General features: G+C 41.6%; 1 protein-coding gene and 1 long non-coding RNA gene across 7 annotated transcripts in view; one reads left to right on the forward strand and one right to left on the reverse strand.

Moving 5' to 3' along the window:
• LOC128339656 (uncharacterized) overlaps window positions 1-15,777 on the reverse strand; it is a 38,092-nt gene extending 22,315 nt beyond the window's left edge. The window contains exon 1 of the long non-coding RNA XR_008313148.1: window positions 15,681-15,777. This is a non-coding gene — a long non-coding RNA (uncharacterized LOC128339656). The remainder of the gene's footprint in view (window positions 1-15,680) is intronic.
• SLC25A21 (solute carrier family 25 member 21) overlaps window positions 1-27,872 on the forward strand; it is a 467,052-nt gene that overhangs the window by 292,692 nt on the left and 146,488 nt on the right. The window lies entirely within an intron of this gene.

Raw genomic sequence — 27,872 nt, forward strand, 5'->3', positions numbered from 1 at the left:
AGCCATACTGGGTCTGGTAGGTGGGGGCTTCTCCGAATGAGCAGTGAGCAGCCTGCCTTTCCGCTCGCTTGGCCCAGGCAGCCTCATGTAGCACCTGGTGCAGCAGCCAAGCAGGAGGAGAGAATGAGTGAGGCAAACGTGCCTCCGGCATCATTCAAAAGTGGAGGGCTGGGGCCAATGAGAAGTCTTTAAGAGGCTGCACCCCTGCAACCCCCCCCCCCCCCACAACGCACACACAAAAGGGGGCTTGGGTATGGTTAGGATTGTCTCTTGTCTCTTGTGTGTCTTTGGAGAGAGAGTAGGGCTAAATGCAGAGGGCTCACTTGTAGGACTTCTTGTTGCAAGTGGAAGGAACTGTGGTCCAAGCAGAGGGTCCGGTCCGGGTGCTGGAAGGATGAGGAGACATGACAAGGCATGAAAAGGCTAGGTAGTGCTGCTTTTTTTCCTGGTGGGCGTCCATCTTATTTATTTATTTAACATATTTTTATACTGTCTAAAACTCATGTCTCTGGGTGGTTTACAACAAAGCAAACAAACAAAGAGAAAAAGTTAAAACACCAGTTAATATAAATGACAACAGAAAAATTAAAACATTAGTTAAAACAAAATAAATGATACAGAAAAAGTTAAAACCTTACAACAATTTAAATTTTAAAACAACATTTTAAAACTATGTTGAAACTATTAAAACAATATTTAATTAAAAGCCTGGGTGAATAGATGCATCTTGAAAGACTTTTTTAAAGTTGTCAGAGATTAAGAGTCTCTTATTTCAGCAGGGAGCGGGTTATAAAGCTTTGGGGTAACAGCGGAGAAGGCCTGTCCCCAAGTAGCCACCAGACGAGCTGGTGGCAACTGCAGATGGAACTCTCCTGATAATCTAAATGGGCAGTGGGGTTCATGACGAAAAAGATGTTCTCTTAAATACCCAGGGCCCAAGCCATTTAGGGATTTATATGTTATAACCAGCACCTTGTATGTGTAGCTCTTTCAATATGGGAGTAATGTGGTCTCTTCAAGATGACCCAGAGACCAATCTGGCTGCTGCATTTTGTACCAATTGTCGTTTCCGGACTACACACAAGGGCAGCCCCACATAGAGCACATTGGAGTAATCCAGTCTGGAGGTTAACAGCATATATACCACTGTTCTGAGGTCACTTATCTCAAGAAATGGACACAGCTGGCATATCAGCCGAAGCTGATAGAAGGCACTTCTGGCCACTGCCTCAACCTGGGACACCAGGGAGAGGCTTGGATTGAGAAGCACTCCCAGACTGCATACCTGTTCCTTCTGGGGATATGTGACCCCATCCAGAACAGGCAGATAAAACCTATCTCCTGAGTTTCGAGCCTGCGCTATTAACCCCTGCGCTGTTATCTGGATTCAGTCTCAGTTTGTTATCCCTTATCCAACCCATCATTGCCTCCATGCAGGCATTTAGAGAGGTTATGCCTGCTCGCAATGATGTAGACATGAAGAAATAAATTTGGGTCTCATCAGCATACTGATAGAACCCTGCACCAAATCTCCTGATGATCTCTCTGAGCAGTTTCATGTAGATGTTAAACAACATTGGAGACAAAAAGTTCAGATTTTGAAGAACAACACTCTCCAAGGGACACCATCTGGGACCTGCCCGAGAGGTAGGAGCGGAACCACTGCAAAGCAATGCCTACCACTCCCAATTCCCTCAGATGCTCCAGAAGGATACTATGGTCAATAGTATCGAAAGCCACTGAGAGGTCCAAAAGGACCAACAGAATCACACTTCATCTGTCAATTCCCAATTGGAGATCATCCATCAGGCCAACCAAGGCAGTCTCCACCCCATAGCCCTCTCAAAAGCCAGTTTGAAATGGGTCTAGATAATCGGTTTCCTACAAGACTGTTGGAGCTGTGAGTCCACCACCCTCTCAATTACCTTGCCCAGCCATGGAGGGTTGGAGACAGGGCTGTAATTGCTCAACTCTGAGCGATTACTATTTGCTGTGTAATTGCTATTGCTACATATGCTATTTGCTATTTACTATTTGCGCACTATTTACACGGTATGTCATCAGTCAATGTATTTTGGATTTGTACAAAATGTTAAGGGTCCCCCGCACATGCTGGATCTCCCCCAGCGCTGCACCCCCTTAGGGATGGCCCTGCTGTTCATATTAAACAAGAACAAGGAGAATTTGGAACCATCCTTCCTAAACTGCCCTTCCCATCAGCTTGAGCTAATAACTAGAAAATTCTCTCACGTTCATGTGATGGAAAAAAGTAATGCCTTTGCTTACGCTTGCATGATGTCTTTGGTCTTTACAAAGAAATGTAATGACCAAATTTAACCTTGTTCCAAAATTTAGAATTGTTTTAATGTTTTAATCTGTCTTAATTTGTAGTTTAAATTGGTCTTAATTTGTATCTTATTGTAAACCACCCATAGACATGGGTTTTGGTCGGAATATAAATATGTCAGTTAAACAAACAAGCAAAGAAACGAACAAATAGGATGTGTCCATTCTCTTTTCTGCAGATCTGTCTTTGAAATGTTTGAAAGTGTTGCAACTTCTCAAGCAGAAAGTGCAACACCATCACTTCTAACAAAACTCCATAAGGAGCCTTGAAGAGGACTCTTCGTGTGAGGTGCACTTCATATTTGCAGCATAGCCAACAATCACTAAGAACATAAGAATAGTCCTCTGGATCAGGCCCAAGGCCCATCTAGTCCAGCATCCTGATTCACACAGTGGTCCACTAGATGCCTCTGGGAAGCTCATAGGCAAGAGCTGAGTTGCTCCTCTGCAGCTGGTATTTAGAGGCATCTTTCCTTTTTGTTTTGGAAAATATAAATAGAGCACATCAAACCACTCTTACTTAATTTTGCCATCTATAAAAAAAATTATTATAGCTGATCCCAGCTTTACTAAGGAGGAGTATATATCCCCTGCTAACTGGGCAAAAAGGCACCTTTTATCGTTGTGATTCTCTTTATTTAGCAGGGGGAGAGTAACTGGCCCTATCTACACCCAGCACAGTACCTCCAGTGACTGTTGCTGGTGTCTATCTTGTGTTTCTTTTTAGAATGTGAGCCCCTTGGGAACAGGGAGCCATCTTATTTATTTATTATTTCTCTGTGTAAACCACCCTGAGCCATTTTTAAAAGGGTGGTAAAAAAAAAGAAAAGAAATAATAATAATAATAATAATATAATGGAATGATCTGAAACACAATACACCAGATATAACTGTAGCCGAGAAGAAAGAAAAACAAGTCAAAATAATCGACATAGCAATACCAGGGGATAGCAGAATAGAAGAAAAAGAAATAGAAAAAAAATCACAAAATACAAAGATCTACAAATTGAAATTGAAAGGCTGTGGCAGAAAAAGACCAAAATAATCCCAGTGGTAATTGGCGCCCTGGGTGCAGTTCCAAAAGACCTTGAAGAGCATCAACATCATAGGGGCCACAGAAATCACCATCAGCCAATTACAAAAAGCAGCTTTACTGGGAACAGCCTATATTCTGCGACGATATCTATAACAATTGACAATAAAATTCTGGCATCCCAGGTCCTTGGGAAGGACTCGATGTCTGGATAAAACAAACCAGTCAATAACACCTGTCTGACTGTGTAAACAAGAAATAATAATGGATAATTCAATAGTTTATAATAAAAAAGCAGGCTGGGTGAAAGAGGTCGAAAAATGTAACCAACAAATGCAAGATCTAATAATAACACCAGAATTGATAAGTGAAAGAGCAAAGAAAATTAAAAATTGGACTGCACCAGGCGACGATGAACTGCATGGCTTTTGGCTTAAACACCTAACAAGCCTTCATAAATAACTATCAAAACAGTTCAATCACATTTTGCAAGGAGGTGATATTGAACAATGGCTAACAACTGGGAAAACTCATCTCTTCATGAAAGACCCAGCAAAAGGTGCAGTTCCAAGTAATTATAGACCGATAACCTGCCTGCCAACCATGTTCAAATTATTAACAGGAATAATATAGATGAAGTAATGCAACACTTATTAACTAACAAACAGCTTCCAGTTGAACAGAAAGGAATTTGCCCGAACACCAGAGGCACAAAAGACCAGCTGCTGATTGACAAAATGATTTTAGAAAACTGCAAGAGAAGAAAAACAAATTTAAGTGTTGCATGGATTGACTACAAGAAAGCCTTCGATTCATTTCCTCACACATGTATACTAAACTGTTTAGAAACAACTGGTGTCACCAAAAACATTCAGATATTTATTTTAAAAGCAATGAGCATGTGGAGTACACAGGTAACAATCAATGGTGAGACACTTGGACAGGTTAGCATTAGAAGAGGCATTTTCCAAGGGGACTCACTATCCCCTCTGTTGTTTGTAATCGCCATGACTCCACTTTCACAAATACTAAACAAAACAGGCCTCGGATACCAAACATCTAGAACATCAAGTAAAATCAACCATCTGCTGTACATGGACGATCTGAAGTTGTATGGAAAGTCCCAGTCAGAAATCGAATCACTGCTAAACACTGTCCATATATTCAGTAGCAATATAGCAATGGAATTTGGACTAGACAAGTGTGCTGCATTAATAATGAACAGAGGAAAAATAAGAAAAACAGTAGGAATAGAACTGCCCAATGGAAGCAAGATCAAGAACCTGGAAGAGAAAGAACATTACAAATACTTGGGCATTCTCCAGGCTGATAACATTGCACACGCTGAAGTTAAAAAAAAAAAAAAGGAAGTGAATACATCAGGAGAGTTAGAAAAATCCTAAAGTCCAAACTCAGTGGCGAGAACACCATACATGCCATAAATAGCTGGGCTATACCTGTTATCAGATACACTGCAGGAATAATGGACTGGACCCAGGCAGAGCTAGAGACGCTAGATCATAAGACCAGGAAAATCATGACCATCAATCATGCTCTGCACCCCCGCAGTGATGTAGATAGGCTATACCTCCCTCGGAGCTCAGGTGGAAGAGGAATGCTGCAAGTCCATCAAACAGTAGAGAAGCAGAAAAGAGGCCTTGAAGAATATATCAAGGACAGTAAAGAAGATGCATTTAAAATAGTCAATAATGAGAAACTATTCAACACCAATGAAACAACGCAGGCCTATAAGAAAGAACAAGTCAAGAATTGAACAGAAAAATGGAAAAATAAGCCCCTGCATGGTCAATATTTGCATAATATAAGTGGAAAATCAGACATCACCAAGACCTGGCAATGGCTTAAGAATGGCAACTTGAAGAAAGAAACTGAGGGTTTAATACTGGCTGCACAAGAACAGGCACTAAGAATAAATGCAATAAGAGCAAAAGTCAAAAAGTCAACAACAAACAGCAAGTGCTGCCTTTGTAAAGAAGCAGATGAAACAGTGGACCACCTAATCAGTTGATGTAAAAAGATTGCACAGACTGACTACAAACAAAGACATGACAAGGTAGCAGGGATGATACACTGGAACATCTGCAAAAACTACAAGTTACCTGTAGCCAAAGATTGGTGGGACCATAAAATTGAAAACGTTGTCGAAAATGAAGATGCAAAAATATTATGGGACTTCCGACTACAAACAGACAAACATCTGCCACACAATACACCAGATATAACTGTAGTCAAGAAGAAAGAAAAACAAGTCAAAATAATCGACATAGCAATACCAGGTGATAGCAGAATAGAAGAAAAAGAAATAGAAAAAATCACAAAATACAAAGATCTACAAATTGATATTGAAAGACTGTGGCAGAAGACCAAAATAATCCCAGTGGTAATTGGCGCCCTGGGTGCAGTTCCAAAACAACTTGAAGAGCACCTCAACACCATAGGGGCCACAGAAATCACCATCAGCCAATTACATAAAGCAACTTTACTGGGGACAGCCTATGTTTTGCGACGATATCTATAATAACCAACAGTATTGATGATAAAATTCAGCCATCCCAGGTCCTTGGGAAGGACTCGATGTCTGGATAAAACAAACCAATCAATAACACCTGTCTGACTGTGTAAACAAGAAATAATAATAATATATTGGTATATTACTTCATATTCTCCCTTTGAAACCAGTAGTAAATTTCAGACCCGACCCCCCCCCCACACCCCTCCTGTGGGAGCCATGTTTCTGTTTTTAAATTTTGCATGGGAAAAATCCAAACTTCAATTGTTCATACTCTAATTTGAAGAAATACTGTTTTAACATCTTGACTTTGCTTTGGCCTGTTTACCCAATCAGAGCAGTGCTGTTAGAATGAGCAGTACAGTAGAACCTTGTTATTTGCAGATTCATTATCCACGGATTCGTGTATCCACAATTGGGAAAAAGACATCCAACCTCTGTATATGTGGGAGGGGACCACTTCTACCTTGTGTATCTGTATGTCATAGGTGGCTGGAAATGACTGCAGAGGTCATGTCCGCCCACCATTTTGTTCATTGGAGCCACAAAATGGCTCCCATCAACACAAAAACAAAAAACCCAGCATTTTGGGCTGATTTTTGGCTGATTGGGGGGCATTCTAGGGGCACAGCACAATTTGGGGGGAGCAGCAAAGCATGCTGAGCTCCCCCCCTGAAAATTAGCCAATTTTTGGCAATTTAAAAGCATTTTTGGCCGACCGGGAGCCTAACCCCCACAAATACATTGACTTTAATGCCTCAATATTCACAGTTTCCATATCTGCAGTACAACTGCAGAATGGAACGCCCGTGAATATCGAGATCTTCCTGTATTGTGATGATTCCATTCAAGAATATTATATTAACATTATATCAGTTTTGCCTGGAAGATATGAAATATATAGTTAAAAAGCAGTTCAGGTAAAGAAAGTTCTGTTAACGCTTGGAAAAACATAGTGCAAACATCTGAAGTAGGGTGTGTTGGAGGTCCATATAAATGGTGTTCAGATAGTGGGGATTCTCCATTAACTATCCTTATTCATGGAAGGAAATAAAGACTACTTAAAAACGTATGACTCTGAGAATAGCTTGTTTGGGGGGAGGGGAAATTGTCCTGAATTCCAACTGATGGTTAAAATAACACTTTTTTAATTCCAGGGGTGAAAGAAGTACTAAAAGTTGTGAACAGTGCCTTAAGATCTTTCTTTGATCTGAAGATTTTCATGAGGTTGGAGACAGTTATTTAACAGGATTACTCCCCTTCCCCCAATAATCTTTTTTTTTTTAAACATAAAGTTGCAAAACGGGCAGTAAAATCTGTTGCAAAGTATATGCCTCGTAGATTACTGCAGTGTCTGCTGGCCACAAAACTTTGGCTAGAATGCTTTCCCCTTAACAAAATTCATGTTGCTTTGTAGCTTTAAAATTATCGGCACATTGAAAAATCTTGTTAAACCTGAAAGAGAGGGTCCTGTTTCCCTTTAGATTTAACAGCATTTCAGATGCTGATGAAGAAAAGGGTGGGGGGACTCTCTTTTTATTCCTGAAGTCAGTAAGAAATATTATGGAAAATTGCGTTAACTCTTGCAAATCCCTCTACAACTATAAAAGTACAAATGAGATTGTCCCTGCTGTTTCAGTCAGGCCTGTGAACTTCAGAGCAATAGGATATTTATAAGAAAATTCCAGACATAGCAGTGGAGCCGTGATCCATATGACCCAAACTTTCCAGTCTTTGTCTATCCTCCTGTCTTTAAGGAAAAACAGAGGGGCATAAAATAAAAACTTGGACGAGCACAAATCATTGTTATGACTCGTTATAATGAATGATTTGCGTATTGCTTTATAGACTAGTTAGGCTGAGCTTTTAAAGGAAAGAAAGCTTTCAAAAATGTTTTTAACCACTTTATGCTAATTCTCAGGCAAATGTCTCGCTTTCCTCAAAATAACTGTGCTCCTTTTGCAGCGCTATCCTTGACTAGGTTTTTTCAGCTGTGAAAGTGTATGGTGTCAAAAAGGTGCAAGTTAGCACCATTCTTGTCAGGGGTCTGTTAGTGTTTCCATTCTGGTATTAAGTCCTGTTTCCAGGAGTTTATCACTTAGTCATAAAAATGTTAGAGCCAAATGTTGGTAGATTTCACAAGTAATCCTGTGTGTAGAAAGAAACTATCTAAAAAGTAGCTAAAAGTAGATTTGTGAACAAAAGCCACAAAGTTTGCCTCCAATTTTCTACAACCTGGACTTACCAGAATAAAGTCAACCATTTGTGCATTTTTGAAAACATTTTATAGTCATTCCTTCTTGCATAGTTATACTTGGCCAGTATCTTTCTTTGTGTAGGTCTTCTTTGGCATTGTATTGATTATGGGGCACCTTGTCACAGCCTTGTTTGCAGAAATTTTATTTCAGTGCATCAGAAGGTCTCCCTTTAACATCCTTTTACAAGGTATAGAGAATCATTTGCTAACTAGAATATTAAAATGCCCAGAATTACTCTCAGTTGATTTGCTCTTACCAAATAATAGAGAGTTAGGATTATCATTTTAAATCTTTTTCTGCATTGGCCTTGTTGTACCTTACTGAAGGCAAATATTAAAAAGGCCACTCACATATAGCAGATAATGAAAACCATATAAGTTTAATATTGGGGCACAGCTGGGTGGGTCAGAATAGAACTTTAGCTATTAATTCTGCATTTCCTAGCTTTAGTGAATTCTGTTTAGAACTTTAATGGTGTTTAAGAATCGCCCCCCACCAGCTTGGCAATATACATTATAGTCAGACATATCTAGCAAGGGTAATTTCCCCCCCTACAGATCTGTTGTTCAAAATCTTGACGCAACCAAGGACACAATCTGATATTTTCTGCAGTTGATCTTAGCCAAAAGACTGAGAAGTGATAATCTGAAATTTTGGCAGAATATTTTTTCTAACCCTTGACTTAACTTATTTTCTCTACGTCTTCTGAATCTGAGATAATTTTTATTTAGGATTTTACTAGTACAATTTGCTATTCAATTTGGCTTTCTTTGAGTTCTTACATTTACTTTCTTATTTGGGGTGAAGAAACCTTTCAGGTATTTAGCCTCTTTGCAATAGAGAGTTAATGTAATATGTGTTATGACCTGCAACATAATTTTTCCCTTGCCTTTTCATTAAAATGTGAAATATAGCAAGGCACCGGAGTGCAGGGGGTTAATCTTGTACACACAAAAACACCCCAGAATGCTAAGGAAAATAGAAAATGGGCATTTTAATTCATGCAAGAGTAGTAAAAGAACATGCACAGGTAATAAAAAAAACTTTTGCTAGAAACCCACAGAGTAGCAACCATTTCCTTGCCCTACTAGTCAGAAAGGTGCTATGGCATAGGGGAAATCAAAACCTCGTAAAACAATTCTGCGGAACCACATAGCCCTTTTTGTAGGAATGTTTCAGAAAAGCATAACTAGCGGGTGGTTCAGTGTGATTCCATTGACTCCAAAGTGGCTGTGCCAGTGGGTAATCTGGTACCTTTTATGCACCATAATTAGAAGGTAGCTGAATTCAGTGTTCGAGCTCATTTAATATGTGGAATAATTCAAGTGACTCATTGGTAGAACTGATATCTACCATGGGAGCATCACTGAACACCACGTTTGTATCTTCTTCTGTATTCTGGGAGAACAAGCTTTGCAGTCTGGAACTGGACAAAGTTTCATAATTTAATTGAGCAATAATATTATGGCTCCACATGAAAAGCTTTTGTTAAAAGTCTGAGCAAACAACTCAGTAGTACTAACATTTGAGGCTTCCCTAAGGAAAGGAAATAATATATGAAAAAACAACATATAGAAAGTATGGCCCAAGGGCCCGATCTGATTCTCAGCTATATTGGAGTCTTTCCCACTCTTCAAAATTTGGCCCTAAGACTTGATCAACCTTCTCTGATCTAGGTCAAACAGTGACCTAGTTCTCCTGGAGTCAGGTAACACCTACACAGAATCACTTGGACTGATGCAGCTACACATAGAGCACTGATACCTCCTGCCATCCTCCAGTCATGGTGTTAAAGGAATTTTCTCTTCACCACATAGCTGGTAAGACATCCATCTCTGTAGCCATGAACCTCTCTAACCATAGTTTGGTGAGCAAATGAACTGGTGCTTGGGCAAAGTCATATGTTTAGATAGGAATCCTTTGAATAATATTTCTTTCTTTCTTTGATTTATATATATCGCCCTTCCAAAATGGCTCAAGGAGGTTTACATCAAAACAAAAATAAAACAATTAAAATCAAAACTAAACCAATTAAACAGTTACAATGATTTAATCATTAAAACCATGAATCTAATTAAAAGTCTGGGTGAACAAATGTGTCTTCAGTGCCTTTTAAAAAGCTGCCAGAGATGGGGAGGCTCTTATTTCAACAGGGAACACATTCCAAAGTCCAGGGGCAGCAATGAAGAAGGCCTGTCCCCGAGTAGCCGCCAAATGAGTTGGCGGCAAACGCAGACGAAATTCTCCAGATGATCTTAACAGGTGGTGGGACTCATGGTGAAGAAGACGTTCTCTTAAATACCCAGGACCTAAGCTGTTTAGGGCTTAATAGGTAATAAGAGATCAAGGCTTCAGAGTCAAATTCTGAAGTGGAGGCATTCTTAACATTCAGCTCAACTGTGAGGAGGAGGAGGGGTTTTCTTTGGGGTAAAAAAGGAGGTTAGGGTGCAATTAAAGGTTCACTAAAGCCCAGATTATGTGGCCTGGACAAAAGGATGAATATAAATCAGGGGCAAAGCAATGTTGGGGGCGGCCCTGGGACAAGATTTGAAGTGACCCCAGAGGTGGCCACTGCTGCCGCTTGCCCTTGCAGTCAGTGCTGCTTGCCTTCACAGCTGCCGCTGCTCACCTACCATTCGCACCTCCCTGCCTCTACTTACACCACCCATCCTGCCTTCCTTTGCTGATGCAGTCTAATGATGTCACCACACTAGCATGAGCCTGCTGCCCCATCCTGGCAAGGGCAAGCAATGATTAGACCACATTGGCAAATGGAGGCAGGATGGGTGAGTGGCAAAGGTCACCAAGGCAGGTAGGCCTCATGCCTATGGGGAGGTGGTAAGGCATGGTACCTTGGCACTGGCAGGCATCAGCAGACCGGGTGCCACACCTGCCACGTAGGGTGCCACACCTGCCACATAGTTACACACCTGGGACAAATAAAAGGATGGAAAGTCTATCAGCAAATATTAGTCATGATAGCTGAATGGACCCTTCAGGCCCAAAGGCAGCATCCCTCTGAATATCAGGCTCTGGTACTATAAATAAATAACTGGGGGAGACAGATGCCTTCATGTCGTGCAGGGGTGGCCCATCCTAGCTAGCTGGGGGGAAGGGGGACAGAAAAAGGCACAGCTGACTCTGAGTCCTTGCAGCTCTGTTGCCCCTGTCTCTCTCATTCTTCCCTGCCCCGGAGTTAACAAAAGCTGCACTTCTTGCCGGCTGGCCACTCATCATGTAGAACTGTGTGGGGTAGGGATATGTGAATGGGTCCGAATTAGAACCTGTTCAAAATAAAACATGTCCGGTTCAATGGTTCTATGTAGAACCACCCCTGAACCGAACCGGACCCTTTTTGGCCAGTCTTGGACCGAACAACCCACGGTTCAGGTTCGGGGGTTTGTAATGATGATGATGATGATGATGATGATGATGATGATGATGCTTTGTTTCATTGATGTTGAATAGTTTCTCATTATTGACCATTTTGGATGCAAAATGGTCAATATGCAAATTTGATGCAAAAATATGCAAATCAGATGCAAAAATATGCAAATCAGATGCAAAAATATTATGGGACTTCCGACTACAAACAGACAAACATCTGCCACACAATACACCAGATATAACTGTAGCCAAGAAGAAAGAAAAACAAGTCAAAATAATCGACATAGCAATACCAGGGGATAGCAGAAGAGAAGAAAAATAAATAGAAAAAATCACAAAATACAAAGATCTACAAATTGAAATTGAAAGACTGTGGCAGAAGAAGACCAAAATAATCCCAGTGGTAATTGGCACCCTAGGTGCAATTCCAAAACACCTTGAAGAGCACCTCAAAACCATAGGGGCCGCAGAAAACACCATCAGCCAATTACAAAAAGCAACTTTACTTGGAACAGCCTATATTCTGTGACGATATCTATAATAACAGCAACAACATTGATAATAAAATTCAGCCATCCCAGGTCCTTGGGAAGGACTCGATGTCTGGATAAAACAAACCAGTCAATAACACCTGTCTGTGTAAATAAATAATAATAATAATAATATAATTTAAACATTATTTAAACATAATTAAATGCTCTGAGGGCTTCTGCGTGGCTGTGCAGGGGTCTCCAGAGGTTCTCCCTCCCCCCGCCAGCCTCCATTTAATTCCAAATAGCCAGGTTCAGGCAGTCATTGGCCTCTTCCAGGCCTGTCCTCTGTGCTGGTGGCCATTTTGGAGGCCACCGCAAATGCCCTATGTGCCTCTGCATGGCTGACCCAGTTAATCTTGGAGTTGAATCTGGACACTGGACATAGAACTTTGATTCTGCACTGACTTGGTGGAATATGGAAAGGTGGTAACTAGTGTTCCCTCTAACAGGGATTCCCAGATGTTGTTGACTACAATTTCCAGCATTCCCAGATGCAATAGCCTTTGATTGGGGATTATTAGAGTTGTAGTCAACAACAAATGGGAATCCCTGTTAAATGAAACACTGGTGCTAACCCTAGTGTCTAAAACTGGTGTTTAACCCCAGTGTAACCAATGAATCACTGGGAAATGTAGTCCTACAGATGTGCCATACAATGTATGTCTCTCTGGTGTTGCCAGTATTGTTTATACCAGGGATTCTCAACGTGTGGGTCTCCAGATGTAATTGGACTTCAGCTCCCATAATTTCCAACCAAAGGCCGCTGGGGCTGGGGATTATGGGAGTTGAAGTCCAATAACATCTGGGGACCCACACTTTGAGAAGCCCTGGTTTATACAAACTGCAGCAGCTCCCCCAAGGCAAGAGTCTCTCTTAGCCCTATCTAGAGATGCCAAGGGAAAAAACTTGGAACCTTCTGCATGCAAGTATGCAGAAGATCCTTTTCCCAAAGAGGCCCCATCCCCGAAGGGGAATATCTTACAGTATTCACATGTAGTTTTCTATTCAAATGCAAACTGGGGCAGACCCTGCTTAGAAAAGGGGACAATTCATGCTTGCTACCACAAGACCAGCTCTCCTCCCACAGGTTGCTTTTGAAAAGGCAATATATTGCAAGGGGATTTTCTTCTAGGGCCTAATCCTGTACCATCCACACCACTGGAGTCATAGTGTGGCAGAACCAGGCCTTTAATATGTCAAAGGAAAATTGACTGAATACTGAGCAATGTTCTCATTTTCTCATTAAAATAAAATGTGTGTAAAACAGCCTAGCAAACAGCTTGATTGACACTTTTAATTTGGAGTAAAACAGTGGTAACGGTCACTAAGTGGATGATTTGGTTCTGAAAAATGCTACTTGCGAATTAGATTATCAACAATATTTATGGCTTGAACTGCACTCTGCTGTGAGTGTTTTTGAAAGAGGCGTTAAAATATTTGCTTGTCATGCACTAGTGAGACAGCTATAATTAGTTATTTTTGTTAAACGTTAGTGTAATTATTGTAGCAGATTTCCATGCAACTGTTCCATAGACAAGTTAAACCTGCTCCCGGGCAGGTTTAATTTATGTATCTCTGGTGTTGCCAAGTATTCAAAGTGTCTTTTAATTATTTTCAAACATAATATTTAGCTCTATCTTGGGAAAGCCACTATTTTTCACTTATGTTACTACAAATTATGGAGAATCAAATTATGGAGAGAAAATTATTTCATAATTTCCTTATTTCATCCAGAAGAAAAGCTTTATCTGGCTCAGAATACAGCAGTGAAGGGTTGCTGCTATATTTTTCAGTGTTTCTAACAGTTACACATCAGGCAGAAATTCAACTGATTATAATTTTTTCTAAATAAACTGTTTTCAGAACTTTTAAAAATGTGATATATTAAGTAAAATTTTAATAATAATAATAATAATTAATAATAATATTGTGATGATATCTATAATAATAACAATATTGATAATAAAATTCAGCCATCCCAAGTCCTTGGGAAGGAATCGATGTCTGGATAAAACGAACCAGTCAATAACACCTGTCTGACTGTGTAAACAAGAAATAATAATAATAATTGTTTAGCTACAGGTAGCTTGTATTTTTTTGCGGATATTCTGGTGTATCATCCCTGCTGCCTTGTCACGCCTTTGTGTGCACAGACTGACTACAAGCAAGGGCATGATGGGGTGGAGGGAATGGTGCACTGGAACATCTGCAAGGAATGCAGGCTACCTGTAGCCAAGAATTGGTGGGACAATAAAATTGAAAGAATTGTAGAAAATGAAGATGCAAAAATATGGGATTTGTATAACATTGTAAAAATATTATGGGACTTCCGACTACAAACAGACAAACATCTGCCACACAATACACCAGATATAACTGTAGTGGAGAAGAAAGAAAAACAAGACAAAATAATTGACATAGCAATACCAGGTGATAGCAGAATAGAAGAAAAAGAAATGGAAAAAATAACAAAACACAAAGATCTACAAATTGAAATTGAAAGGCTGTGGCAGAAGAAGACCAAAATAATCCCAGTTGTAAATGGCACCCTGTGTGCAGTTCCAAGACCTTGAAGAGCACCTCAGCACCATAGGGGCCACAGAAATCACCATCAGCCAACTACAAAAAACAACTTTACTGGGAACAGCCTATATTTTGCAATGATATCTATAATAACAACAACAATATTGATGATAAAATTCAGCCATCCCAGGTCCTTGGGAAGGACTCGATGCCTGGATAAAACAAACCAGTCAGGGGCATAGCAAGGTTGGAGTGGGCCCAGAGACAAGATTTTAAAATGGGCCCCCCCCCCCAAAGTCCAGGGCCTCCGCACACCCCAGGCCCCCAAGGATTTAAGTCTGATATTCCAAAATAAGTATGCTGCCTGCAAATACATTTCACTGAATACACACACACACATCACAATATATAGTGATATACATTGAGTACTATACATTTGTATTACTTTTAATGCCTAGAACACACTAGAAAGATGAATTATTAAAATGGGCCCCTCGCTGCAGATTAGCAAAGGAGACTTTCAACCATGCAGGGTGAACCTATGTTTGTTTTCCCAGAATTCTGAACAAATTCAGTCAAGTTTGATTGCAGGAGGTTTTTCACAGGAGGCTTTTAAAGCCCTTTAAGACACATCTCCTCTGGAATGGAGGTGCTGCATTCACATGTTGGCCAGATTTACCCTGAAGTCCCTGCAAGTTATTGGGGAGCAGTTCACACACAAGAAAAATAAAATAAAAGCACAAGACATGCTTCACAGTTCTCACTCAGACCTTCTGGGTTGCAAAACAACTTGAACATAAGTGCATTTATAAATGAATGAATGAATAAATAAAATTAATAAAATACTGTTCCAGAAGTTTTTGCAATTTTCTGCCATGAAACAAGCCACTTATAGGACTTTTTAGATAGTTTTTTTTAAGTCAGCAAATTTTCCAAGCTGTTTCAAAATAAATATTCAGAGACTTCTCGGTCCCTCCCCCCCCCCATATCCAAGCCCTATGGCAAGCAGATCCCTATATATGGGGGGGCGGGGCGGGAAAGGTAACCACAAAAAGGAGTTCACACTCTACCTGGCAAATGCTGGTCTGGGTTAAGCAGGGCAGCAAGGGGTCTTCTGCTGCAGAGAACACTCTGGCTGCCTCCTCCTTCCTGGCTTGCTTGGGCCCTACTCGAGTTCAGGCTTCACTGCGGCCTACACAGAGGCCTCCGTGGAAGCCCCGCCCACCCGCCGACCAGCTGAGAGGCGGGAGAAAAGGAGCTCTTTGCAGCTTGCCTGCTGCTTCGATTGCGGCCAGCAGAACAAGCAGGAGAGACAGCGAAGAGGGCAAGTGGCTGAGGGGCCTTGGGGCTGGGCAGGGGGCAATGGGGAGTCACATGAGGTGCCTCTGGGGTGCCCCTCCAGGCAGTGGGGCCCCCAGACAACTGTCTCCCCTTGCCCTGTCATTGTTACGCGCCTGAAACCAGTCAATAATACCTCTCTGACTGTGTAAACAAGAAATAATAATAATTATAGATAGCTGATGATTAAGCAAGAATTCATGGAGAGGCTACTTTTAACACAGTTAGAAGCTCCCATACTACCCAAACACATGTGTGAGGGGGGCGTGATTTTTGGTGATCTTCTTTGCATCTGGCAGTGCCCTGTGTCTTCTGAAAATATGTTGCTGAGGGTCATGCAGCCCTCAGGGACATATTGTCAAAAGGTACAGATTAGCAAAAAAATGATAACTGATGTCATGTTCAGTTGGTGTAGTTTCCATGATCATGCAAAAAGTTTGATTAGTTGGAACTGAGATCTCTGCCAAAATGAGACCTAGGGAGAGATCATATAAAAGAAGAGAGCCATTTCAATTGGGTTTGCACATTTATGAGCACAATTCAGAAAGGAGCAAGTAAGAAATTCCTTTATGTTCTTCTTTGGAACAAATGACAAAAAGGAAAGGAAACAAATTTATAAACCATCTTAAGATGTCCACCAGGATCAGTACTTTTTTCAGCTCTGACATCTTATCTTTGAAAGAATCCCCTTAGAGCCCTGTTCATAAAAGCGAAACTGGGATAGAATCAACATGTGGAGGTAGAATCAGGATTGTGCCCACTGCCCTGACCTCCATGTGTTGATTGACTCTAGGATAGAGCATGCACAGGGCTCAGGAAATCCACTAGTCTGCTTGTCTGTGATGAGTGAAAAATGATGCCTGATGAGTGAAGAAAATCCTGATGAGTAATGTACCAACATAGCTTGATGAGTAAAAATAATTTGTCTGGCTGGTGAACAGAGCCAACATTTCTTGACCCCTGCCCATGCACATAGCTTCTCTCAGCACAATATTGCCCAAAGAGAAAACACATGAGCCCTATTCAGTTCATTTACAATTTGTGTGCATTGTATGTACGTTCAGATCTGTAAACACATACAGTTATTCACACTGTGTTCAACAGTAGTACACTTCCTATCAGTACCCTGCATTGGAGGGGACCTTTACCCAAGTAAGTTCATGTGAAATGAATGCATGTGCAGTTATTCACACAAAAATGTGTGTATGTATACAGACACGTTTACACACATGCCACATAATATCTGTCTGAATAGAACTATGGAGACGGGGGATGGAGACAGTGGACTCAGTCTCTGATCCATTCCATACATTGATTACCCCTAGGCAGGGTATATGAATAGGACCACAACATCCACGGGGGCCAATTCCTTGCTGATTTTTTAGAAAGTAAGCAAAGATAATTTTTGCCTCCCATGAACAGGGCAAATATATGCAGAAAAATACATACAGGCTTCTTTCAAGCATTAGGCTACACCAGTCAACCTATAACTTGCATTATAGTCAGCATGGTGTAGTGGTTAGAGTGTTGGACTAGGACTGGGGAAACCAGAGTTCAAATCCCCATTCAGCCATGAAACTCACTGGGTGAATCTGAGCCAAAATCCTGTAGGTTCTTTAGTTTTTAATTTTTATAATTCTTAATTTTTAGCTTTTAAAATAACTTTTAATATGAAACTTAATTCTGATTATAGTTTTTGCGTGGACTTTTAACTGGTTTACTTGATTTGGTTAATTTCATTAGTTTTATTTTACATTATATCTATTTTATTGTTGTGAGCTGCCCTGAGCAGTAGTGTACTGGAGGGGCAGGGTATAAATATTTCTAATAAATAATAAATAATAATTCTCTCTCAATTTAACTTACTTAACAGGGCTGTTGCAAGGATAAACAATGTACACCATTCTGGGCTCATTGGAGGAAGAGCAGGATATAAATGTAAAGATAAATAAATAAATAGTTAAATAAATGAAATACATAATAATGGCATCCAGAATAACAAAGCACTGGGGCCTCCTAATGTCTGTGCTGGTGCTATGGGAGAAGGGCAATTTTCATTTCTTTCCCCTTCCTTCTGAAGTAAAGGTAAAGTGTGTGATCGAGTCAGTGTGGACTCCTGGCAACCACAGAGCCCTGTGGTTGTCTTTGGTAGAACACAGGAGGGATTTACCATTGCCATCTTGTGCACAGTATGAGATGATGCCTTTCAGCACCTTCCTATATTTGCTGCTGCCCGATTTAGGTGTTTCCCATAGTCTGAGAAACCTATCAGTGGGGATTTGAACCGGCAACTTCTTGCTCACTAGGCAAGTTACTTCCCCGCTGCGTTTCAGGATTCACAGTCAGCTTCAATGGGAAAGGGAGATTAATGGAAAGAGCTGCTCCCCTGTAGTACCAGTGTAGTATTGCTGCACCTTCAATGGCTTCATTGTTCTGGATGTTGGCCACTGTTGCGTTCTGGTACACTAACTTGCATTCAGAGTGGTGGCTTACCACTGGATTATTTCTGAACCTGCCACTCATCTCTCACTTGTCCTTTGCCAGTGGGAGGTTAAAGTTAAATTGTCACAGGGACAGCCACCAGGATATATCATCAAAGTGACAAAAGGACACAATAAAAAGTTTCAGGGTTCAGAGAAACACCTTCTTCACTACAGGACAAAAAAAGAGAGGGGGGTAAAATGCCATTTCCGCTCTGTGCTTCCTTAACTCAGTGCAAGGAAAATGACATAACCCATTCTCTTTCAGCATGGAGCCAAAGCAAGAAGGAAAAACAGTTGTTTAATCCCTACTGAAGAGGGGGATTTAGTTTAATCTCCACTCAACAGGCAGTGTGAGCATTGCAGAACTGAAACACTTTATTGCTGGTGTTGGAGTTCATGCTGGAGTGGAGGATGTCTGTTTGAAAAGTTAGGTGTTAAGTTAAGATCTCTTCATATTGATGTCTGAGACTGATTCAGTTGGTGACATCCTGTTTAAATCAATGGGACTTCAGCTTTAACTGAGTCGTGGGTTGCATTTCCCTCTGTGTGGCTTGGGACCCAACTCTCAGAAACAGCAGGTAATGTGCAAAGTTTTAGACTGTACCCCTTCAGACTTCAGCTGGGAATTTACATGACTTTATCCTCTTCTATATTAAGGAGAAAAACCCCTGCACATGAAAATAGCTAAATCCCCTCACCTTGTCTTATAGTTTTCTGTATGCAGGGACTTTGTTTTTAATCATATGAACTCACACCTACAAACTAAAATGGTGTACCCCAGACACTATGGGCATCTGGGGGGGTGAGAGGGAGCACTCCCCCAGTCCTATTGAATTCAGTGGGGTTTACTCACAGGTAAATGGGTAAAAGATTGCAATCTTTGCCCCCTTCTGAAAAAAGTTCTGCAGACACCCATGCCAGACACAGATATACCACCACATCTGCTGTGTGTGAGAACTAGTCTGAATGGTAAACCTGTGCCTGCTACTTCAGACAGCAGGTGTCGAGTTTCCTCTTGGAATGTTTGATTGTGCAACATGCAAATATGTGACATTTTCTGTCTTCATTCTGAAGTGGTACAGTATAGGAAGTGCTCACTACATACTATTCCTGCACATATTTTATTTATATACTAGTCATTTAGCCCGTTACATTAACGGGCGCTAGAAGAGTTGTGTTGAAATGTTTGCCGGGGGGGGGGGATACTCGGCCTTCCTTCGGTGAGAGGCGGCATCTGCAGCTGCAACAGCTGTGGCAGCCGCGGCCCGTCCCCACTCCCGGTCCCCTGGAGAACGTGGTTGCCGCCAGACTCCTCCCCTTGCTCAGCAGCGGCTGTGGGAGGGGGCGGGGGATGCCGGCGGCCACTGGGAGGCAGAGTCCATGCCTCTTCCCTCTCTGGCTATGGCGGCTGCTGCTGCGGCTCTTCCTCCCGGGTCCCCGGCTGCTCGGACGCCCCCGGCATCAGAGCAGCTGGCGGAGGGAACCCCAGCGGCGACTCCCCCGCCTGGCCCTGTCAGCCCTCGCCGCTCACACCGCCTCTGTACGACAGCCCCCCTCAGAACAGTAAGCCGGGCTGGCACTCTATGGACCAATCAACACCTCGCGTGCGCCACTCATGCGCAGAACACCCGCCAGAGACACAGACGCAGGTATCTTAGGGTTTTATTATATAGGATTTACTGACTTTCTATACCACCTAATATAGAAATCTCTAGGCAGTATACAGATTAGAATGTACAAATATTGTGCACTGTGAACATATGAAGCTGTTCTCAACCCCAAATAACTTAGAAGGTAGATACACAAATATTGTGTATTGTGAATGACAAATTAGCATGCATACCTATGACGCTTCCATTCTCAAAACATTTTTGCCATTTTCTAACATGCAAACCTTAAAAAACAGAGAGATAAGAAGGCAAATGCACTCATAATATCAAAACAAGTATAATTTAATGTTGGGATTGCTCTTTTTATCTATGTAAATACAAAAATGGAATTAAGAAAAAGTAATTGCCTCTCAGAAATACAGCAGAAGTCAATTAGGGTACAAAGTTATTTAAAGATCTACTGGAAAGGAGATTGTTTCCTGCTTCTATAATGTTCTCCTATGTTCTCTTGCACTTAAAATATAATTGCACTACTACAATTGTTAAAATGTAAATCCCCATATTGGCAGAATTTATACCTTTGGCTTAAAATAATTAGATATTTGTTTTGAATTCTAATATTCATTTTTTCAACAGTTTATGTGATTTGAAAGATTTACCTTTCAAATAAACTGTAGAATTATACTCTCAATTTACTTATTATCCTTGGTAAGTAATATAAACAACCTGCAAATTCTGTTCCAGATGGTGGAATAACTTATCTCTGTTCATTTTGTAATAACTAAGCTGCTAAGGAAATCGATGCATGACAAATGCAATATGTATGGTAGTGCAAATATGCAAATTGTGAACAAAAGGTTCTCGATTAAATGCTCAAATTAAAAGTTTAAATTAGAATCCTGTTATGTTTGAAGGTAATTTTGTGAGCCACTAAGTTTATAGTCCTTGAATATTCATTCTGAAACTGGTTTATTCTTTTAGGAATGGAAGGTGGAGTCAGGTTTAAAGATGTAGCTTTTAAACAATTATTATTATTATTATTATTTAATTTCTTATAGCGCTTCTAATTCTAACGTTTCAAGGCAGATAAGAACAATATCAAATTAAAGATGTAAGTTCCTGGTACATTTGCAATCTAATTGTATACATATTACTAGTGAAGGCTGACATCCTCAGACACTTACTTCCAGGCAGTGGTGTAGCTATAGTTGAGCGGATGGGTTCAAAGAACCCAGGCCCCACAGCTCCTGAGGGCCCACCAGCTCCACCCTCCCTATTTTCCTCAATATTTCCCTTACTCTGAGGAGCCGCTGGGGAGAGGGCAAACATGGGCCCCCTCTCCCCTGGCTACGCCCCTGAGTTCAGGATACAAGTTGGCTAGGTAATGTAGGTGAGGAGGATCAAAGGAGGAAAGTAAATTTTAAAATATTTTATGAACGTATGAAGGTGCCTGTCCTGAGTCAGACTATTTGTCCATCTAGCCAGTAGTGTATACTCTGGGGGCCAACCTACATGCTACATTAAATGGGTAGTTTGACTCTGTGTGCTTCCCCCATTTCCTGCCCAGTTAAAGAGCAGCTTGATGAGGACTGGGACCATGGTGTGAGGGGAGAGGTATTTAATCCTTTTCTACTGTGCTGCAATCGCAACAGAAATGGCCCCTCAGACTCTACTATTAGCCGAGGGAGGAAAACACTTAGTCTTTGGGGTATAAGCACTCTCTCTTAGTATCGGTGAATTGTTCAGAATAATTCCACCCACACAAGTTAACACCCAGCCTCACGTTGTTCTGTTCCCAAGGAATGAGGCTGCCCTAACTCTTGTTACCCTGACCATCCACCCCACAGAAAGCCCAGACAGAGTGTGCATTCCATGAATGAGTCCTAGAGATTCCCAAGCAGTGGCGTAACTAGGGAAAATGGCGCCCAGGGCAAGCACTGAAATTGCGCCCCCACCCCCACCGCCCCCCCAACATACATCTGACTGACACACATGTTTCAGAAAACTTTTATTTTAAAAATTACAAAAATTACAAAAATTACCAATATCATACATGTGGTCAAGCTCCTATCTACCACTTCAGATTTATTTTTTAAAACTATCCAAATTGTGGGGCTATCATTAATTTGTTTGGATAGCTCAGGTTAAAATGCTGGAAAACGACAAATTTCAGTATGCTGGGGCTCATGAAATCCCCAAATATTATGCGGAGTTGTACTTGGAAAAACTAAAAGAAGTGCCTGTCTAATTCTCTGCTATGCATTGTAGCATCACGATTACATAAGTTTTAAAAATAAATGGAGAATTTGACTTTTCCCAGATACTCTGAAAATAATTAAATGATATGCAGAGTAAACTGTGTCACTGCTTGGAATATATTCTAGTATTTCAGAAAGACAGTAAAAATGAGAGAAAGAGCAAGAAACTCCCAGTGGGCCTTAATACTAAGGATTTCACATTGATTCAAAGACAAACTGACCATTAATAGCCATATTATTAAGACATCACATTTAACTCACTTATCACAAGAAGCAAAGTAAGAGCAAATGGATACAATCTTAGCTCATAAACTTCAGCTCAGTATTCACAAGCCCTTATTCTCTGTACATAGTGCCAATCTGAATATGTGTACAGTGACATATTATATTAATTTTAAAAAAATTACCTGTAGCCCCTTCGGGGGACATCTTAAAGGCTGTGAGGGGTCTGCAAAGTTTCCCCCTCCTCCCACTGGCCTCTAGGGCCTCACAGGCACCATTTGAGCATGTGTGGTGGTCATTTTTAAAAATACATATTTTTTAAAAATAGCCACTGAAAACAAAATGGCCACTGTGCATGCTCAAATGGCCTCTGCGAGGCGTGGCATGCCCTAGGGCCTCACAGAGGCCATTTGAGCATGCCTAGTGGCCATTTTGTTTTTGGTGGCCATTTTAAAAAAATTATTTAATTTTAAGAAATTGCGCCCCCCCTTCAAGTGGCGCCCGGGGCACGTGCCCCCCCTGCCCCCCTATAGATACGCCCCTGTTCCCAAGCTTCAGAATCTCTGAGCTGATATCACTGTCATATGAGCCCTTCAATCCCTCAAAAGCCACAAGCCTGGCTTCCCAAAGTTTCCCTCAGCATGAGGATTTCCAATCTCATCACTTCAGCACAAGGCAAACCTACAGAACAGGTAGATACAGCCCCTTCCTGCAATTGCCAATTTCAGAGCATGGATTCCTTTCCCTTTTTTCTATTGCTTTTCTATCTTTTATCAGTAAAAGCAGGGCCCCTTGGAGCCCCTTAATTTGCTTGTCTCTGACCTACATGTTGGTGGTCAGTGGAGGAGGCATTGAACATATCAGCCATTGTCTCCTTGAGAGCAATAATCCATACAGGTACTCCCTCTATTTGACAAGTGGAAGCATAGTGGAGAACCCATATCCACGAATAGGTTTCTCTAATTACACTCAAAAACTGGCTTAAACCATGCAAATATTCCCATCCAGACTCCCTTCGCTATCCATCTTAATCATAGTGAATCTGGAAGCCTAGACTTTTCACATTTACTGCCTTACAAAACCTAGTTTGCCCTCACACTTTCAGAGCAATGTGCAGCTGCTGCTGATTTAAGCCATCTGGTCTACCTCCAATGGAGCTGCATTGCATGAATGGGTTTTGCCGATCCTCTTCTTTTCTAACTGGTCTGGGGTTTTTTATTTGTGGTTCCCCATGTCAATTAACTTCCCACCTGTCTCAGGAACCATCCCCATGTAGTGCTGCCAGGTTAATAGCTAGGGTAACCTCAACTGAGACCTGCTAGGATCAAGTCTTTTAAAAACTCTGTGGTTACTCTATTCATTTAAATGAGTGTTATTGAATGCATTGCTTTCCCCTATTGTTATCCATGCAAGCGAGTTAAGTCTTCCAAATCCCCCACATTAACAATTTGGTTTGCTGGTATTACAGTTAGGAACCTATTCTGTCCCCAAATAAGGTTATGTATTTTGATTGTCATTCAATAAATGTCTAGTATTTTGCATTAGAAGCTTGTTGTCTCCCCTTTATATCGCTCTTACTCCATGCCCAGGTTAGTCCTTACTGCCAAGTTCCCTCAGTGTGCATGTGTCTAACATGTCGTGAAATTGCATATCTTCTTGTTCATAGCCTATAAGATCCAAATCAGAAGGTCATATTTCTCACACAGCAACATACAGTATAAAGCTGCCTTGTACCAAGTCATACCATTGGTTCATCTAGCACAACATTGTCTACACTGACTGGCAGCAGCTCTCCAAATTTCCAGGCAAAAGTCTCTCCCAGCCCTACCTGGAAATTCCAGGGAGTGAACCTTGAACTTTCTGCATGCAAAACAGATACTCTACCACTGAGCTACGGCACTGTCCCTAAGGGGAATATTTTACAGCAAACAGTGCTCACATGTACAGTGAGGGAAATAAGTATTTGATCCCCTGCTGATTTTGTCCGTTTGCCCTCTGACACAGAAATGACCAGGCTATAATTGGAATGGTAGGTTTATTGTAGCTGTGAGAGACAGAATAACAACAAACAAACCCTCAAAAGCTCAGTGCCCAAAAGTCAGCGATGGATTTGCATTGTAGTGAGGGAAATAAGTATTCGATCCCTTCACAAAAGATGTCTTAGTACTTGGTGGCAAAACCCTTGTTGGCAATCACAGAGGTCAGACGTTTCTTGTAGTTGGCCACCAGGTTTGCACACAACCCAGGAGGGATGTTGTCCCACTCCTCTTTGCAGATCCTCTCCAAGTCAGAAAGGTTTCGAGGCTGATGTTTGGCAACCCGAACCTTCAGCTCCCTCCACAGATTTTCTATGGGATTAAGGTCTGGAGACTGGCTGGGCCACTCCATGACCTTCATGTGCTTCTTCTTGAGCCACTCCTTTGTTGCCTTGGCTGTGTGTTTTGGGTCATTGTCATGCTGGAATACCCATCCACGACCCATTCTCAATGCCCTGGCTGAGGGAAGGAGGTGCTCACCCAAGATCTGACGGTACATGGTCCCGTCCATCGTCCCTTCGATGCGGTGAAGGTGTCCTGTCCCCTTAGCAGAAAAACACCCCCAAAGCATAATGTGTCCACCTCCATGTTTGACGGTGAGGATGGTGTTCTTGGGCTCATAGGCAGCATTCCTCCTCCTCCACACACGGCGAGTTGAGTTGATGCCAAAGAGCTCGATTTTGGTCTCATCTGACCACAACACTTTCGCCCAGTTCTCCTCTGGATCATTCAGATGAGCATTGGCAAACTGCAGACGGGCCTGTACATGTGCTGCCTTGAGTAGGGGGACCTTGTGGGCACTGCAAGATTTCAGTCCTTCACGGCGTAGTGTGTTACCAATTGTTTTCTTGGTGACTATGGTTCCAGCTGCCCTGAGATCATTGACAGGTTCCCCCCATGTAGTTCTGGGCTGCTTTGTTACTGTTCTCATGATCATTGCAACTCCACAAGGTGAGATCTTGCATGGAGCCCCAGACCGAGGGAGATTGACAGTTATTTTGTGTTTCTTCCACGAGCTATCGTGCCAACTGTAGTCACCTTCTCACCAAGCTGCTTGGCGATAGTCTTGTAGCCCAGTCCAGCCTTGTGCAGGTCTACAACCTTGTCCCTGACATCCTTCGACAGCTCTTTGGTCTTGGGCATGGTGGTGAGTTTGGAAGCTGAGTGATTGCTTGCTTCTATGGACAGGTGTCTTTTATACAGGTACTGTAACAAGCTGGGATTAGGAGCACTCCCTTACAGAGGGTGTTCCTCAGCTCATTACCTGCATATAGTGAAAGGACACCTGGGAGCCTGAAATCTTTCTGGTTGATAGGGGATCGAATACTTATTTCCCTCACTGCAATGCAAATCCATCGCTGACTTTTGGGCACTGGGCTTTTGAGGGTTTGTTTGTTGTTATTCTGTCTCTCACAGCTACAATAAACCTACCATTCCAATTATAGCCTGGTCATTTCTGTGTCAGAGGGCAAACGGACAAAATCAGCAGGGGATCAAATACTTATTTCCCTCACTGTAGTCACCCATTCAAATGCAAATTGAGATGGACCCTCTTTAGCAACAGAAACAATCCATGTCTGCTACCACAAGACCAGCTTTCCTCCCACCAAAGCAGAAGCATCCATTTATCAACATTTACCCCTGCTAACTTGGCAAAGAGGCGCCTTTTAAGGTGGTGATTCTCTTTATTTAGCAGGGGGAGAGTAACTGGCCCTGTCCACCCCCAGCTCAGTACCTCCAGTGACTGTTGCTGGTGTCTATCTTATGCTTCTTTTTAGATTGTGAGCCCTTTGGGGACAGGGATCCATCTTATTTATTTATTATTTCTGTGTGTAAACTGCCCTGAGCCATTTTTGAAAGGGCGGTATAGAAATTGAATAAATAAATAACATAAATAACAGTCAATGTTTGTGATAAAGTCATAATCACATTCAGGTCAGGGCTGATCTCAGGGGTCAGCAGGTCTGGGCAGCTGCCAAGGGGCCATTACTGATCCCACCACCAGTACATTTGAAACTACCTCAGTCCCTGTAGCCTTTGTGCAGTGGTAAGGAATCCACTTTCTCATGATCCATCCAGGTAGGAGGGGACTTATGGAGGGCAGTTTGTCAATTGGAGGTAATCTCAATTCAGGTGGAACATTTTTTAAAAAATGAATTTCTCTCACCTTTGGTTAAATATTGACTGTGCCCCTTCTGCCTGCCTCCTGCATGTCTTTCCTTGCCCCCATCAACTATTCCCCCCCCCAGTTCATGCTTGAACTTCCTTATAACAAGTGCTGGCAATCAATTTAGCTAGTTCATTAACAACTTACACTTGATTTTATTGAGCCTAGCAACTCCATATCAAAGTACCCAATTCACAGATCTAGAGTACAGTTCCTAATTGGCATGCAGTTTAGGGCTCCTATTAAATCTATAAAACTAATTTACTACAAAAGGAAAGGATCCAAAATATCTAAGAAAAGGAATGTGTTATGTGTTACTCCGTATGCAACTACTTTATTAACAACTTGTTTAGGAATATATAGATCTTATCTTTTATGACTAATTAACTCAGTTTTACTTATTTACTTGCCTTTTAGCTTCACAGAATTGAGTCAAGTAATAAACACTTAGGGCAAAATATTTTCAAGACCTGTTGATTTCAATGGGACAGTTAGGCACATGTTTAAACTTCTCACACTGAAATATAAGAGACTTAGATGTGCTTGATATTGACTGTATTGTGCCCTTATCAATCATTGTGCTATGTTTCACAACAACTATGTATTAAGAAAGATTTCAAACTGAAATATACACAATAGATTTCTGTGTAAAAATGGCCACTTGTGATGGAGAGGCTATGGTAACTGAAAAGAATAGCATCGCTATTGTGATAGCATAAAACCTCCCTCGCCTGCCATGATGCCACTGTCAAAATGAACTCCACTTAACCTTGCCATCTGTCCTCCTGCATCATCTGCACAGATTTCACGTAAACCAAGGCCTGGTCTACAAATGCAGCAAAATAAGGTGGGGGTGAGGCAGAAGAGTCGTGAGGTGATAGAATGGATCCGGTCACTTCAGACTGCAGGTGTGGTATCACACTGATTAGTGTTCCCTACATAAAAAGCATCTTGCAAGTAGAAACCTACCATAGCAGGTAAAACCCTGTGGTAGAAAGCTACCACAGGGCTTTCCCCCTGATATACTAGTTTTTACTTGCAGGTAGGTTTTTTTTATGGGGAGCATTCCAAAATGGTATCCCTCATCTGTAGTCAAAAGCAGTATAGTCTACTATAAAGGTAAAGGTAAAGTTGTGCCATTGAGTTGG

Source organism: Hemicordylus capensis, chromosome 1, assembly GCF_027244095.1.
Source record: "Hemicordylus capensis ecotype Gifberg chromosome 1, rHemCap1.1.pri, whole genome shotgun sequence".
NCBI classification, from domain to species: domain Eukaryota; kingdom Metazoa; phylum Chordata; class Lepidosauria; order Squamata; family Cordylidae; genus Hemicordylus; species Hemicordylus capensis.